Here is a 19007-nt window from a genome sequence, read left to right as displayed (position 1 = left end):
AGGAGAGGTATTGGGGGATCCTCCGGTAGTACTATGTCCAATTTTCTGAGGAATCTCCAGACTGACTTCCAGAATGGTTGAACAAGCTTGCAATCCCACCAACAGTGGAGGAGTGTTCCTCTTTCTCCACATCCTTGCCAGCATCTGCTGTCACCTGAATTTTTGATCTTAGCCATTCTGACTGGTGTCCATCACTGGGAAGAGAGGCCCCTTGGTATTGCAAACTTTATATGCCCAGTACAGGGGAATGCTAGGGCCAAGAAGCAGGAGTGGGTGGGTAGGGAGCAGTGCAGGGGGAGGGTATAGGGAACTTTTGGGACAGCATTTGAAATGTATATAAAGAAAATATCTAATAAAAACAAACAAAAACAAAAAAATAAAAACAGAAACAAAAATTAAAAACAAAGGCAGGCAGATTTCTGAGTTCAAAATCAGCCTGGGACACAGGGAGTCCAGTTGAAATGGTCATTTCAGGGCAGGTTCCCACCCAAGTAGTCTATTGTCTATGTTTAACAAAGGCCGACTGATCTCTGAATTCTTTTGCAATGGTAAGGAAGGAAAAAATGTATACTCGCTTGCTATTTTCTAAGAACTCAAAGGGTATGGAGTCAAGGGATGCTGATCCATAAGATAATCAAAAGGAGAACCTGAAGTAAATGACTGGATTGGTATGCAAAATAAAAGACTGGACTTGTGTTTTGCTGGAGATGAGAATTTTTTTTTAGGATAAGAAAGAACTGCTTGGGGAACTGAGACAAGCACACACACACACACAGACACACACAAGCAAGAAGGATATGGACAGAAAGATCTAGAATAGCAAGCAAGCAGAATATAGATAAAGCTCCAGAGAGAACAGAACAGAAAGAGAAGTAGATGGAAAATCTGTATCAAGCAGAACACAGGTCCTCAACTTGGATCCACAATATGACTTTGAATCATTTCTTTTTGCCACTCCCAGACAACCCTTCTCTGAAAACCCTTCTCCAAACCGAGGCAGGCCCTTGGCAGATCATGTTTGATGATAACTTAATCTGTGTAAAAATTTCAAAATCAGTTTGAAGCCTCTGTAAAAATTACTGAAAGGAGCCTGATATAGCTGTCTCCTTCGAGGCTCTGACAGACCCTGACAAATTCAGAGACAGATGCTCGCAGCCAACCATTGGACTGAGTACTGCCCCCATGGAGGAAATAGAGAAAGGACTGAAGGAGCTGAAGGAGTTTGTATCCCCAGAGGAAGAACAACAATATCAACCAACCAGACCCCCCCAGGAGCTCTCAGGGACTAAACCACCAACCAGGGATTACACATGGAGGGACCCATGGCATATGTAACAGAGGATGGTCTTGTTAGACCTTGTTGGGCATCAATGGGAGGAGAAGCCCTTGGTCCTGTGAAGTCTTGATGCCCCTGTGTAGCAGGATGTCAGGGCAGGCAGGAGGGAGAGAGTGTGTTGGTAAGGGAACACCCTCATAGAAGCAGGGTAAGGGGTGATGGAATAGGGGATTTGGGAGAGGGAGTAGGCTGGGAAAGGGGATAACATTTGAAGTGTAAATAAGGAAAATATCCAATAAAAAGGGAAAAACATACTAAAATTTTATGATAAAAATTACTATAATAGACTATCAAATATAAAATGTGTATATTATTTAGATTTTGTTTAAAAGTGATATAAAATATTTTGTCAAATGTTCATAGTTCAAATGAGTAGTAAAATCACAGCTACTGCAAACTGTTTATACATAAATATTTAGTTAACAAAGTGTTTTCTCTGGTATTGTAATCTACATAGCCTCAAATGTTTTCTATCATAATATTCAAAAAATATTCAAATATTGTTCTCCATGGTTAGAAGTGTTACTCTCCACACTAGTAACAAGCATATTGTAAGTATAATGTTAGAGAGATTTCTCCCACTTTAACATATGTAGGTGCAATAAGAATGTCTGTGTTTCTCAAATAATTAACAAATGTAGTCTATCAAATTCTATTATATTGCATTGAGCGGACTGTTATGCTGCAGAGTAAGCCAAATGAGAAACACAAAGACATGTTACATATCTATTTTTGTGACAAAGCCTTAGAATGAACCACACCAAACTCAAACCTTAATCTGTACACAATTTCATGTTTTTCCTTTATTATTGCTTTATTGTTTCGAGGCAACTCAAGTCCAAACGTCCATTTTATTAAGTATTTTCAATTGGTATGTATAACAGAGAGAGACTGAGGACACTGACAGAAGGCTATCTCAGGATATATATTAATTTTTTCATGTGTCAGGGACTGCTTTTGCATGACAAGCTGAAAAGAATTCTTTACCAGTCATATAATTGTTTCATGATCCCTGAATCCTGTAAATATCAGTTTATTTGAAAAGATAGTAATCATAATGCCATATACAAAATAAGTAATTAAGAATGTTGACAGTTTTATCCCAAATTATCAATAAGGTCACGTACAGCATATGTTAGATCAAAACAAGCACAGGGTAAAGTATTTCAGAGAACACTGGGCAGCCATTAGAAATCTACAGACACCTGGTTTGAGACTTCTGTCTTCCAGGATAAAGACATAACATTTTTTATTGTCTTAGGCTGTGAAGTTTCTAGCTTTGTGGTTACTATTCCAGGAAAAAGCACAACTGGTAGGACATGATGAACATGACTAATGATATAATAAAACAATCTCTCAGTAGATGAAGTCAGTTCATCCAAAGCTTAGGATAAAGTACTTGATTTAGCTTGAAAAATGGCTCAGAAGTTAATAAAAGTGTGTGTGTGTGTGCATGTGTGCATGTGTGTGTGTGTGTGTGTGTGTACAACATTTTGGGTGAAGGTGAATGTAAATAGAACGTTAACATCATTAGCTATATATCCAGAGTTATCTGTACTGAAACATGAAGTATACCAGGAATGTTTTGATACCAGGCTTAGTCCTTCTTGAAACTCCTGTACTGACTGTAACATACTAGAAGTTTTTGTTTCAGGAGTTAACAGAGAATATATGATGTGCAATCCATTTATATTTCATATGTAATTAGTAACTGGCAAGTAAAACAAATTAGGTGGTTGATAAACATGCACAATTATATTTTTTAAAATAGTTGTATTTATGCTCAACGGAAGGGACAGTTTTAGGAATGTGTAATCAAGGATGTAAAATTGGAAAGACAACAGAATTGAGCACAGTTAATTTGCTGGTGGCAACAAATTCAAATATTGCCAAGCGCTCACCCTTCACCCCATGTGCTGTATGCACTGCCCTGATAAATGTTGTTCTTGGCAAGGCATCACACAAAAATGAGTCTAAAGCTCATCATTCTCTTGCTGCCCTCCTTTATTACTCCTCTGAGGAATTAGTTGCTATAAAATAAAGATCTGCACCAGTGCAGATAACAGACTCCCATTTTCAGCCTCACCTGTTTAAAAGCGTAATGAAAGATGATGCTCCCTAAACGTTGACATTTCTTTTAAAAATTGGCACACAATTATGGCATATACCATGGACATCTTTCTAGACTCATGATCTGGTCGAGCTAGATTCACAATTTGCTCATAAAAGTTATAGGATAAAGGCCAGACTCAAAAGAAAATGATTTTGTTCCTGCAAAGCATCGATATCAACAAGTCTATGCGTGGCATAAGTGGAGAACCGGGTCAAACCTCTCTTTATTTTTAATCAACAAATACATGCTAAGCACTGGCTGTTTGTCAGGCAATTTTGAGGGTACCTAGCTTTAAGAGGGGATGAAGTACCCTTCATCAAGTTTCATCACAGCTTACATTCTAGTGAATATTAGAGACTGTAAAGAATGAATTTAAATACGGAGAAAGAATAGTAAATGTCAGAGAAACTGCATTTTATAAGTGAAGTAGCTATGTGGATATCTTGGGAATGGAAATATTTCAAACGAAAACACTTGAAAAAACTGAGAGAGCTCCATAGTCAAACTGAAAGAATGAAAAAGTATGAAAGATCTGAGGCAGTCTACTATAACTGAATAGGAAAAAAGCTAGAATTGGTCAGACCAAAGGAGTGACAGGAGCAGCAGAGGTAATCAGAGATAAAGTTAGCAAGGTCTGGGATTCACTCTGAGTGATGTGGGAAGGCATCTGGGATTCTCAGTAGCAAAGTATTCCAATTCAAGTTAAATGTGAAGATTTACTTTTTATTTTTGTAGGTGGTGGCAGTGGTGGCTGTGGGTGTGTGTCTGTGTAGGCCAAAGGAGGTTATCAGGTCCCCTGGTGCTAAGGTTATAGGCAGTTGTAAAGCACATAACATGATATGATCCTCTGGAGAAGTAGCAAATGCCCTTAACTCTTGAGCTATCTCACCAGCTCCCAATTTACATTTAAATATTATCAAATTGCATTGAAGTCAATCTCAAAGATTTAGTAAAAAGATTATATTTTTAAGTTAAAAAATCAGACAAACAAAGAAACTAAGAAAAACTTACTCCACTAAAATGGATAAATGGTAAGAATTCTGATCAGAGGAAAGGAAGCTTTTAAACAGCTATTAAACAATGTCAAAGAAGAATGATGATGAGTGTGACAAGGATGCCCTCAGAGACCGTTATCAAAGACAAACACAGGAATACTACAGAGCAGTGGATAAGTGAAGGTATTTCAGAGAGATTAGATTTAGGTTAGTTAACAGGATAGACTCTATTAACATCTATTATCATCGTGGGATTACAAAGCATTCCATTTTTAAAGGATTTGAGTGATTGAAATTATACAGTTATTATAAGAGTAATTATCGTAGTAATAATTGTGGTTGAGATCTAGAACTAGGACAGAGATACATATGTATGGTAAATGGTAGACATTTGCCTGAAGCAGAAGAATATATTATGTATAAAAGTGTCCTTTGCTATTATTCTGAAAAATTCATACATATATACATACTCAATTTTAATTTATCAAATATGACATTATGTATAACATATCTAGCTGTGTATATACAGCATATATATAATGTACCAAATCTGCATATAGTTCTTATAAAATGAAAATTCCAGTAGGATATATGATCAGGTAAATCTTATTTTGTACGGTAGTAGTTAATATGTATTGCCTCTGGTGTCTACTAGGGGAATCATTTTCCAAATATAAGATAATTCAATTTTAACCATTTTCTATTTTTTTATTTCTTTATTAGATATATTCTTTGTTTACATTTCAAATGTTATCCCTTTTCTTAGTTTTCCCTCCAAAATCCTCCATCCCTTTTCCCCTCCCTCTGCTCACCAACTTACCCACTCCTGCTTCCTGGCCCTGGCATTCCCCTATACTGGGGCATAGAGCCTTCACAGGAACAAGGTCCTCTCCTCGCATTGATGACCAACTAGGCCATCCTCTGCTGCATATGCAGCTAGAGCCATGAGTCCCACCATGTGTTTTCTTTGATTGGTGGTTTAGTCCCAGAGAGCTCTGGGGTTACTGGTTAGTTCATATTTTTGTTCCTTCTAGGGGGCTGTAAACCCCTTCAACTCCTTGGGTACTTTCTTTTCATATATGTATACAGATGTGTTTTGGGAAGTGTAGGTGTCCTTATGTGTCTTTTAAAAAGAAGTCTTTAGTATTATCTCTCCCTTGTTCTCTATTCTGCTCTGTTTTCCCCTTCACCACTTCCAATGTACCTATTTCCATTTTTTATTTACCCCTTTCTTTCCTTCCTTCCTTTCTTTTGTCTTTCTCTTCTATCATCCTTTCTCTTTCTGATTCTCTCCCTCAAGATAAGAAACCTAAATCCTGAGGCTTTTAGATATACCACTTAGCATAACTTCAATGTTTTCCCTTTTAATAAAGTTCATTGACTCAAGTGTTTCCAAGCTTGTTTACTTTTAACTCTCTCTCTCTCTCTCTCTCTCTCTCTCTCTCTCTCTCTCTCTCTCACTCTTCATTTTTATTGGTTATTTATTTTTATTTACATTTCAAGTGATATCTCCCTTCCTACTTTCCCCTAGGCAAACCCCTTATCTCATCCCCATCCACCCTGCTTCTATGAGGGTGCTCCCCCACCAACCCACCCATTCCTGCCTCAGCACCCTAGGTTCCCCTATGCTGGGCCATCAAGTATTCACAGGAACAAGGGGCTCCCTTCCCAGTAATAATTTTCTTGTGCTTTGAAGTTTAAAAATCTTTGAGATTTCTAATATTGTTCTTATTGTTTAGGTAGGCTATTTTTAATAAAAACTTTTCTCTTCATACTACCTTTGTCAGATAGCATGAGTTTATGAATGTTTCACTGCTACATATACTTGACTCAAAAATATTTTCTTTTTGATCTCTACTTTGAACTACCACCAATAAAGCAAGTATCTTGCTTCAATATTACTTAGTTATAAAATATTCTTTATTCTTTGTATTACTGATTTCTAGTACAATTCTATTAGAACCAGAAAAGATACTTGATATTTCAAACTTCTTCAAAAAAATTTAACCGTTTCATTGACTAATAATTGTCTGAATAATGTTTGTTATGTATTTGGGAAAGTAAATATATGTTGCCACTTGACAGATTATCTCATAAACCTACCGGGGGTACATTTTGTTTGAAGTGTAGTTCTAGCCAGATATTGCCTAATTGATTTCCTGTCTTTTATTTAAAGTTAAAGTGTTAAAGTTTCCTATCTTTGTATTTTTCCATTTGTACATCTTCATGTAAGTTCACTACTATGTATGCCTACATACTCTTATTCTAAACTAAGGTACTTAAATATTTATGGTTAAAATAACTTTTTATTGGGCCCAATATCATGGTTAACAGCTTTAATCCCAGCACTCCCAAGACAGAGGAAGAAGCCCAAGGAACTCTGTGAGTCTTGAGTATATCTGAATCAGTAGTATTAATCGCCTGTAGGTGGATCCTTGAGAGTTCAAAGCCATCCTGGTCTACATAGTAAATTCCAAGCCAACCAGCTATGCATAATGAGATCCTGTCTCAAAAAGAAAATATTAAAATATGTATCATTTTGTAGCCAATTTGTTTCTTGTATCAGTTTCATTCTCTTTTGTGTAAGTATTCCCATCTTTGAAACTATCTTTTAGTTTCAATTCACATAAAAAGCTTGTCAATTTGCTTTAGTTCAGTCTATGCATATCTCATGAATATAAATTTACTTTCTTCTAAAAAAGTACAGAGAATTACTTTGTCTTTGTCAATTAAGTTGCTGTTCAATGGTAAATATAATTTATTTCCATTAAATTAAATTTCTGATGGATATTGGGTCCTATTTCCATTTTGTTATTTTGGATCTTCTTTCATTCCTGCCAGGCTGTGGATGGAACACAGGAAAGTCCACACATTTGGTACGCTCTCTACCACTGGGCTATATCTTCATTTTCTGCATACTTATTTATTTTTCCTTTTATGCCTTGCTGTATGCCTGTGTGATTAGATGATATTTTATGGTGATGTTTTCTTTTGCTTGTGCAATTGTGTGTTACAAGCTTTTTCTCCCCATTATTAACAGGATTCAATGACAAATTATAATATGACAGTATTTTAACATTGTTACAATGAAACTTCAATTGAATACAAAACTGTATAGTTTATCCTTTCCCCTCTTTATAGCTTTCACTTTTTGTATTTTAAATGTTTCTAAATGTTGGTTTCTTCTGTTTTATAACTCATCAAGTTTAAGATGAATATTAGAAATTATTCATTAGAAAGTTTACAGAATTCCAAAGCATTACAGTCAATACTAGAGATTGAATTTGTTTATTATTTGTTTCTTTGTTATCCTGGTTCTTTGTGATCTTTAATATCTTACACCTCAGACTGTTCATTTAAAGAATGTCATTTCTTTCATTCTTTTCACACTGGATTTGGTAGGTAAAACCCTTCATTCTCTAGGCCACCTTCAGATTCTGAGTGGACCAGGTCTCAGATCCATCAAAAGAAAAAGTTAATGCTGAATTCTGTGGATCAGTGATTATGACTTAGGGTGAACAGGATTCCAGGTAATGCCTACATAACATTTGTAGAAATTTTTCCATACATTTTTTTCTGTTTTCAATAAAAAACCCAAGTAGTTTAACCATGGTAGCTCCATTGGTCATTGATATTCTGGATAAGTTCAGAGAGAATCAGGGACTTTAATTATTGCTATGTATTCACTAAATTCTTCACACACACACTACACACACACACATATGTATATATATATGTGTGTGTTTGTGTATCACTTTTGTGTTGGATACCCATCCATGAAGTCATGAAGTCCAGAAGAGGGTGCCTGGCTCTCTAGAGTAGAAGTTATAGGTGCTTGAGAACCACACATGTTGGGATGCTGAGAACTGCATTGAGGACTTCTGGAAAAGCAGTATGCATATTTAGCCACAGAGTCACTTCTCCCTCCCAAACCTAATAATTTATTAACATTTTGTAGCAATATAGTTTGACTCAGACAAAAACAACAACAACAACAAAAAAACCACACACAACTGGAATGTTTACTTAATATCCTATGTGTTAACTAAGACTAATACACAAATGAAGTCATTGTGAATCTATCTAACCAGTACTTTAAAACTCATATATGTTAACACAAATTGTTATTACATATAGCCAGTGTCATTGGATTTGGAACTTTTAATATACTTTATTCAAATATTCCATCGACTAGCATGAGGCCAAATCTGCACGTCAGGAATATTTTTAACACTTTCAAAACAGCTGGTTACCGAGAACTTATCTAAGTGTTTCTTTATGATATATATATATATATATATATATATATATATATATATATATATATATATTTACATTCACATTATTTTTAATTTTTAAAATTGCTTTTTTGAGATTGTAACTACATTATTTCCCCTTCCCTTTTCATCTTCCAAACCCTCCTATATACTTTTCCTTGCTATCCCTCTTGTATTGTCTCCTTTCTCATTAATTTTTATACATGCATATATGAATAGGTATATTCATATATATTCCAAAGTGAATAAATAAACGTTGCTTGGTCTGTATATGCTACTTGTATATGAATATATTTTCAGAGCTGACAATTTGTTATTAGATCACAATTAGATGCTTTTTACTAGGTAAGATTATTCCTCCAACTCTCAATTTTCCTTAGTTGTCTATAGTTCTTTGTGTAGGATGAGACTTACCAGCATTCTTTCTATTCCTTCTATCATGTATATCAGTATTGTCACCACATGAATAGGCAGTTATTTTGTGAGAATTATATGTGCAGCTTCAGATAGTCCTAGGAAATACACTCTCAAAGTAAACTACTGAATTTTCTTCAGACTCTCTCAACATGTCTACCATATCTTCTACAATAATTCCAGAACCTTAGATGCAGAAGTTGTATTGGAGAATGTATCCATTAGGACTAGGTTTCACATCTACACATTTTGATTGATAGTAGTTATTTGTCATGGTCTCTGTTGCAAAGAGAATTTTCCATAAAATATGCTTTTAAAATTTGTTTTGTACTTGAAATAAATACCTATGTGGTATCTCTATTTCCAGCATTTGGAAAGTTTCCACACTAATTTTCATAGTGGTTTCACTAGTGAATACTTTCAGCAGTAGTGGATAATTGTTCCTCTTTCTTAACATAAATGCTAACATCTGCTGCCATTATGGAAAATCTGGAAGAAGTTGAGGAGGACGATGACTCCATAGGAAAACCAGGAGTCTCAACTAAACTGTACCCCTGAGATGTCTCAGACACTGAGCCACCAACCAGGCAGCATATGCTAGCTGGTTCAAGGCCACAGACACATACACAGCAGAGGACTGCCAAACACAAATAAGATGCCCCTAACCCTTGAGAGACTTGAGGTCCCAGGGAATGGGGAGTTCTGCTGGGGTAAGTGGGGGTATGGGGGTGTGGGCACATCATTTTGGAGATGGGGGAGGAGGAATGGAATGAGGACCTGTTGTAGGGCAAAACAGGAGGGCTGGACTGTAAAAAAATAAAAGATTAAAGATAATAAAAAAGCTTACCTGTTTTGACTAGGGTAAGATGACATCTCAAAAGAATCTTGATTCACAGCTCCTTCATGATTAAGGATGTTAAATATTTAAAAGAGAATCTTTTTTAGGCATTTGTATTTCATACTCTTTAAGAACTCTCTGTTAAGTTCAATGCCTTATTTTTTAAACATTAAATTTAAGACTTTAATACATGAGAGCTATATTTATATCATTTAAAGCCTACCTCTCCCTCCTCTAACACCTTTTGTATCTCCACAATCAAAAGTTCCTGACATCTTTAAATACACACACACACACACACACACACAAACATACACACACACACACACAGCTGAGTATATTTAGTGTTATTCATATGTATATGTTGATATACAACGATATGAATCGTTGATCATTTGAGACATAATCTATCAGAGCACTCACCCATGAAGAATACTATGTCAGTGCCAGTAATTACCTGTAGCTCTTTGGAATGGAGCCTCATGAAATTTCACCATCCATCTTGGTATTTCAAGTGGTTTTGTCACTGTGTGGGTCTTGGTTAGACAACCATATCATTGATATGTCATGGATGCAGTTTCCCTGTCATATAGAGAAGAGTTACTCAGTATTTGTCCTGATCCTTGGCTTCTTACAATCTTGTTCATGCTTTAGCTGTGATTTCCATTGAGGATTACAGTTCTCTAGATGTATCAGTGGAGGTTGGGCACAACATTGTCAGTTGCACTTTGGCAAGCTGTGAATTTCTATAATAGTACCCTTCTTCAAAGTGATACTTCTTTGATAAAAGGCTACTGCTCTTTGTGGGTATAAAAATAAATGTTTAGGATGTCATTAGAAATTATTCTGGTTCAAGAAAGTACATGCGCCATTTATTTGTTTTGCTTGTTTGTTTGCTTTCTTGATATTTAGATGTTTTGTTTTTCTTTCTTTTTGTTTTCCCGTCCATTGTGTGTATGAATACTAACCCTGTGTCAGATATACAACTGGTCAATGCTTTTTCCCATTCTGTAATATAGCCCTACCCTCAAATAAAGGTATCCTGTGTTGCACAGGGGCTTTTAGTTAAAATATTTCTCATTTATTATTTGTTGGTCTTAGTGCCTATGCTACTAGAGTCCTATTCAGAAAGTCCTTTTCTATGCCAATAAATTTAATTATGACTCCTGTTCTCTTCTATATTAGTCTCAAAGTACCAAATATTTTGCGGAAGTCTCTGAAATTTTTGGAGTTGAGTTTTGTCCAGTGTAAAGGCTGATTATCTGGTTTCATTCTTCTATATGTAGTAATATATCAACAACATTTGTTGAGGATGTTGATATTGTCTTCAATATGTATTTTGGCATTTTAAAAAACATCTGGGGACTGTTGGTGAGTGCTTATATGTAGTTCCCTAATTCAGTTGCATTGATCAATTTGTGTTGTTTCACTGGAACTGTCTTGTTTATAGCTATAACTCAGTAAATCAGAGATGATGATACTTACAGCAGTATTTTACAAGACTTATTTTTATTTTATATGTGTGAGTTCTTTGGTTGTCTATCTGTATGTGTATCATGTATATAACTGGAACCTTAAAATGTCAGAAGAGTACACTGTGTCCCTTGGAAGTGAAGCCACAGATGTTCAGAATTCAAAGTATTGGTGCGGGAAACCAAACCTGGGTCCTCTGTAATATCAGCAAGTATCTAAGTCACTAATTCACATGTCTAGCATGAATAATATTTTTATTGTTCAGATTTTGTTGTTTTTGTTGCTATCTTGTGTTTTATTGGGCATACAATGAGAAATAATATAGCAGTACAGGGATAGCTGTTTATCTATGTTCATTGATGCTCTATTAAATATCTAGGAAATAGAAACAGCTTAGATGACTATCAACTGGTAAATGGACAACAGTAATATGGTACAGTGTTAAGAAAAATAAAATTATAACATTATTAGGTAAGGGGATGTAACTGTAAACACATTCTGAGTGAAATGATCCAGACCCAGAATGGCATTTTTTCTCATTTGTGCCTATCAGCTTTGAATCTTGGGCATGTGTGTTTCATGTGGAATACCCATAGATGTCAGAGACTGAGTAAGGAGCTATAGGGGGGATATCAAGGGAGTGATGTTAGAATGAAGTGAGATTAAGAGACAAAGGAGAATAATGACAAGTAGGTTGAAAGGTGATGAAGATGAAACATTCAATTGTAGATAAGAAAATATAGGCAGATGTAACTAACACTAAAGTGCTTTCAAAAGTTATAGAAACACTACAATGTTAGCTTTCTAATACATACACTATACAAAAGAATTTAAATTAAGCATCTTATTTTGGAGCAATAATGCTCCTACCAGATAACATAGGCTAACAAAAAAGTCTAGCTTCAGGAATGGGCTAATACATTTGAAGCTATTTGTCAGTGAGATCCTGTAGACCTCACTAGTATAGATATATTGTATTTCTGCTGAAACTGCAACAACATATTTAAGACAGAGAAAGTCTTAATCTGACCTTAACATAGATTTAATCAATTGGTTGCAATCACTCTACCTAGTACTAGACTATAAATGTTGCTTTTATTTACAGAGATGAAGGGATAAGATGAGAGCTGTACCAAAGCTCTGTGAGTACACAGTTGGAGCTAAGCCCAGGACATTTCTTTATCTGTTTTAACTATCCTTAGGCCTAGGCATGGAAGCTTCTAACCTCCATACAATCTAATCTTCCAAGATGACTGATTCAATCCAGCTTCTCTCAGCTTCTTACTGAATTGCTCTGCTTGGCGTCATATTGACTTTGGCAATTTGTTGTAATCTTCTGGTTCCTTCTCCTTCTATGTCTCGTTTGGTCTTCGCCTGTATCCAGTTTGTTTGTTCTGCAAACTTTCTTAGTAAAACTGGGTAAACTTTTCTCTCTTTCTTGCTCCTTATCCCTCTTGTTTTCTCTTGCTCACTAGACAGGTTCTCTCGATAGCCTAGAATTAATAAGGCTAAACAAGTTAGTTAACAAGTCAAACAAAAAGTCTCTGCCTCCCCAGCACTGGGATTTCAAGTATGTACCACCAGCACCACTGCCACCACCACCACCATTATCATGATTACTACACATGTCATTTTTATTTGGGATCAGAAGATGAAACAGAGAAATTCCTTCCTGGACTGAGTTATCCTCTCCAGCCTACCATTATGATTATTTACAGAGATGCAAAAAGAAAAGAAAAAAGAAAAAAAAAACTTCATTGGAATTAAAATAGCTGTTACAAAGTAAACAGCTCAAGATGGCTAGTATGGTTCCATTGACTATCTTAAAAGGGGGAGACTCCTCCATTGGGGGCCCTGTGATCCATCCAATAGCTGACTGTGAGCATGCATTTATGTGTTTGCTAGGCCCCGGCCTAGTCTCACAAGAGACAGCTATATCTGGGTTCTTTCAGCAAACGCTTGTTAGTGTATGCAATGGTGTCATCCTAGAGAATGTATCCAAGGAGCTAAAGAGATCTGCAACCCTATAGGTGGAACAACAATATGAACTAACCAGTACCCCGGAGCTCTTGACTCTAGCTGCATATGTATCAAAAGATGGCCTAGTCGGCCATCACTGGAAAGAGAGGCCCATTGGACTTGCAAACTTTATATGCCCCAGTACAGGGGAACGCCAGGGCCAAAAAAATGGGAATGGGTGGGTAAGGAATTGGGGGGGAGGGTATGGGGGGACTTTTGGGATAGCATTGGAAATGTAATTGAGGAAAATACGTAATAAAAAAATCATAAAAAAGAGAAATTCTGTTTAAAAAAAGGGGGGGGGAGACTCATTCAGAGAAAATGAATCCTGCTCTGTCATAGCTTTCAAGGCTGCTTTGTTTTGTGATTTTTTTTTTGTCAAGACTTTTGATATTCTACATTGATGACACTGAACTACTATACAAAGTAGTTTAAAAAACAAAAACAGAAACAAAAACAAAGAGCCAATAAACTTAAGGTAAAAAACTTAAGATAAAAAAATAGAGATAAATCAGAGATAAATCATGATTAATATAATTTGTTTTGCTTTACTTTATTTTCTGACCGTTTCTGTCTCAGTCTACCAACATGCTGGAATTATAGGCATATATGTCTGTGTGTAGCTTTTAAAACTTTTTGTTGTATATAAAATAAGTCTCTTAAGTCATGCTAGTCATACATATAACCTTTGGGGGAAAGTGGTTAGTTTAGCTTATAGTTCAAGAGAGATTTACTCATTCATTGCAGGGAAGATGTGGATCAGACAAGGAAAGCCTGCTGACAAGAGTTGGGGCTGGCTGGTCACATCACAACTGTACTCAGGAAATATAATGTAAGCAGGAGTTAGTGTGCGCCATAAGTTTTAATGTACACTCCCAATGGCCTTCTTACTTCAGCAAGGTTTTATTTTATTATTGTTTGAAATTTTCAAATATGCATATAACATATGGTGACGAATAAAAAGGGTATTTAATAAAACATATTACTACCTATTTCAGGTATGTATAACAAAGTAAATTATATAATATTAATTCTAATTGTAAGAACAATTTTCATTCAAAGGTATATTCTTGTTTGTGGTGCTAGAGATGGACAATTGAGGTAAAGATAATATGACTGCTCCCAGGGGTGAAAGCATTAGAAACAAACAATAAAACAACAACTTTTGCAATATGAATGTTCATACAATTGACTAGTGAATTCTTTCAACTTTCCATTTAAATGGTCTATACTTGTGTTGATATAGCAATATATACTTTCACATTGTTAGTTTTATGTCCCACTTATGGAATATCATCACACATATAAACATGTTTTCCTTTGAGAACCATAGGAGCTTGTAATAAGTATTATATCTTTGTGTCACTATCACACACATTCACACTGCATTACTTCAAGTATTGTCTGTGGACAGCCAGCATCAGCACACTTCTAGGGAATCATTAAAATGAAGAAATTGAAATTTTCCAGACCTATGAAATAGGATTCTGTATTTAAACAAGATCATTGAGTGATTCATTTGCATATTAAACATGAAAAGCACTATCTTCATAATGAGCAATGGAAATGAATGCTTTCACAAACAGCATATTTAAAGCAAAAATAAAAACCCGCCCAAATTATATTATATGAACAAACAGCATTTTCCTTTGTATATACATACAGTTAATGTTGAATCTTTCTCTTTGTAAAACTTGTCACCCTGTTGTGGGAAGGATCTTGCTAACCATATGCAAATGTGGATTAGGAAAGGCAGAAGTGGAATAAGCTCTTGATGTTGACTCAAGCAATTAATTGTACCTCTTATTCTTATTGCTACAGATACATTACCATATCGATACCACATATTTTTATTTGTGATATTATCTCCTGTCAAATATATAGAAACTGCTCCAGGAGCAAAGAGGAAAGTAACCAAGTAACTATCTAACTGATATAAAAGAAATTACTCCAAACTCCAATCAGAATTATAGCTATAAACCAGTCATATTTTATTCCAATTGGTTCCAGTAACTACGGTGATAATTATGTTTACTGCTTCAATTTAATGTCAATACCTAATCTCAGTAGAACAATGTATGTTACATATTGTATATGGATAACAATGGGACTTATATTAAATGCCTTACTAGAAATTGGAGTAAATTCATTTCCTTTGTCCTAAGAGAAAGTAAATTTATCTGGTAGAAAGAATAAAAATGCAAAATGAAAAATGAAAATAATTTAACATATTATGAGCAGCATTTTATTTATTATTTTGCTTTTATTTATTGTTTTACTTTTTGTTGTTGTTTTGTGTTTTTTTTTGTTTTTGTTTTTTTTTGTTTTGTTTTGTTTTTGTTTTTGTTTTTTGAGACAGGGTTTCTCTCTGTAGCCCTGGAACTCAGAAATCCAACTCCCTCTGCCTCCCAAGTGCTGGGATTAAAGACTTAAAGGTGTGTGCCACCACTGCCTGGCTTGTTTTACTTTCTTTATTGTTTACTTGTGTTACTTTACTTTAAAACACATTAAGTAGTCATTGTTTCTTAAAAGGCAAGTTCTCTCTTTTGCATTACTCTGATGTTGATGTCGGCACCACACTCTAAATTATAACCAATCCTATGTATCTACATATACAGATTAAGTTTTCAAATTTTGAGGTTACTTTTTCAATTTCAAATGACAGAAACTTACATATAGTTCAGAATTCATCTGAAATCTCTGAGTCATGAGAACCATGTAAAATGACAGTATGCATGAAATGGACAAAAAGCCCAGAAGTATTACTTAGGGGAAGATTTTTATTTCCTTAGGATTCTATAAAGTTGAATAAAGTATAAATATTAGGTGTCCTTGTAAAAATAACTTTGTCTTCAATAGTTTAGATGAAATCAGAATGAGGCCTTTCAGCCACTATTGGTACAGTTCAACTTCCTCTAAAATGGGATTTAGAAAGTGTTAGCTGATCAGCACATGTCAAATTTTCTCTTAAATGAGGAGATACCTTGAAGAAGCTCCTGCATAAACCTGCAGGCAACAATTTGTGAAGCTGCTTTATAGAAGAGCAAAGAAAGAACTTGATGTTTTGCTCCAGTTAGTAAGGGAAAGAAATGAGCAAAATGAAAAGAAGAGGCAGAGATGGAGAAAACAACAGAGTTTAGACGTTATGTACAATTCCAGATGTGATTATGATTTTAAAGGAAAGATTTTTTTTTGTTGTTTTTTTTTGTTTGTTTGTTTTTTGGTTTTTTGAGACAGGGTTTCTCTGTGTAGCTCTGGCTGTCCTGGAGCTCACTTTGTAGACCAGGCTGGCCTCGAACTCAGAAATCCGCCTGCCTCTGCCTCCGAGTGCTGGGACTAAAGGCGTGCGCCACCACGCCCGGCTAAAGGAAAGATTTTTATTGTGTTGCTATCTGAGAGACTGACTGATTTATAAAGAACAAGTGTTTGTGGGTTGGTTGTTGTTTTCCATTCACAGTTCTCAAATATCCACATTCATGAACGACCACATCTGTTTATAGCCTTCTTGCTGGGAGGATTTGCAGTGTTTTGAGGTCCCACCTCTAAGTTTTCCACAACGAAGATGAGAGAGAAAGAAAAAAAAAATGACTCTCTCCATAGTTTGGTAGCATAGGCAGCTATCCTAAGGCTAAATGGCTGGAATCAAATTTTTACGAAATACATTTATCAGATCTTTGTAAAAAATATTTTATATTAGCTTAGTTAAGGTCCATTGCTTATTTATATAATTGAAAAGGTTCTTTTTGTGAATGACTGATACTGTTTTCCATAATTCACACTGAACTGTATTATTGTCATTTAGAGTATAATTTCATATTATTATTCTACTATTTCTACACCTCATGCATTGCACACATTTGCCAACAGCAAGTTTGCAAGTCAAGTTTTTGCACTGATTCAAGCTGTTGAAAATTCTAAACAAAACAGTAATGAAGACCCAATCCTTACCTAATTTGGCACTTAGGTAATAGCCAATACTATTGCAATATAGTTGCATACCTGAATATTTTAATGGGACAAATGAATGAATACGTGAATGGATGAATCTTGTTGTTTTTTAACATTTACAAGTTTTATAGTATTTTCACATTAATTATCTCATTTGATTCTACAAAAGACATTGTGATTTGTTTGTTTGTTTGTTTTTTTGGTGTGGAAGTATCATTGGGTATTCTTTTAAGCTATAATAAAACACATATACTATTTATTGTTTTCAGTGTTTAAGTGCAGCTCAATGAAATTAACTATATTCATTCATATTCTGCAACTGTCCTCATCCAGTTTCAGAATATTTTTATCATACAAAGCTTAAGTTCTATACCCACTAAGTAACACCCTCCCATTGCTGCTGTAGCCTCTGGAAACAACATTCCTCCTCTTCTCATCTCTTCTTTCTCATTTCTCTTTCTATCTCTACCTCTTTCTTTTCCCCCTCTTTTCCCTTAGAAAGAATCTCTACAATTTGAAGGGAGAGAAATGAAAGCTTGTGTAGAATGGCTTTGAGGACAAGGGATATTCTTTTAGTTTAATATTTTATCATGACACATAAAACTTGTCTATGAAAATATCCTTATGAAACTTGTCTATGAAAATATCCTTAAGAAATATAAATAAAAGATTTCTGTGCCAGTTTTTCTTCATTCTTGTGTATAATAAAAGACCCACATTAAATGTAGAGTACTGAAAATTTGCTAGTTTATGTAATTTCATTCCCTGTTTATACTTTTTAAACCAGAGAATAATAATTAAACATACAATTATATATATATACTACTGTTTTATAGATATTACCTGAACTATTACCAGATTTTTCTAATTTCTCGATTTGCTTATATTTTATTTTCATACTAAACTTAGATGTCTAAAAATATCAAGTTGTAATTACTGATGAAAAATACATCTAAGACACAATCTTCAATAAATCTTACAATCTTTTTCAAAATAAGACTACACTTTACCTGACTACAATTTAGTGCTAATAAGTATCCTAGATAAACAAGATTGGGAGCTCAGCTAGGCAAGAAAGAGAGTTACAAACATAGGGTTAATTTTGTGTCATATAGTACAGGTTCACATGGGAATAGCACATATATACACATAATCATTTTATGTTTAGTAAATATCACCAAATGTCTCCCTGTTTATACTTTTTCGGGCCCATTTTAAATGCATTCTACTATTTCCCCAGTGAAATAAATATGAAGCTATAAATGCAAGGTTATATGAAGTTTTCTTCTATCTACTATAAGTCTTTCTCTTCAGGGAGTATTGTTCCTCAGGAGTAAGGATTAGGACATATTTTAATCAGAGTTCCACTAATTAATCCCCCTGGAACAGTATTTCTAAGAGAAGCAATATTTTCCTTCATTAAAATCCAAACTCCTTTAATAAAGATCCAGTAATTCACATTTGCATTTGCATAACAGGAGGAGAGGATGCACAAAGTTGGCATCTAATATAATATGCAAAGCAAAAATTTTAGAAAACCACTTAACATAAATGTGATTCATATCACAAAGGGCTAGGAATTGATAATTATAGA

The sequence above is a fragment of the Mus caroli genome, chromosome X, assembly GCF_900094665.2.
Source record: "Mus caroli chromosome X, CAROLI_EIJ_v1.1, whole genome shotgun sequence".
In the NCBI taxonomy this organism is placed as follows: Eukaryota; Metazoa; Chordata; class Mammalia; order Rodentia; family Muridae; genus Mus; species Mus caroli.
Note: the sequence above shows the minus strand (reverse complement) of the source record.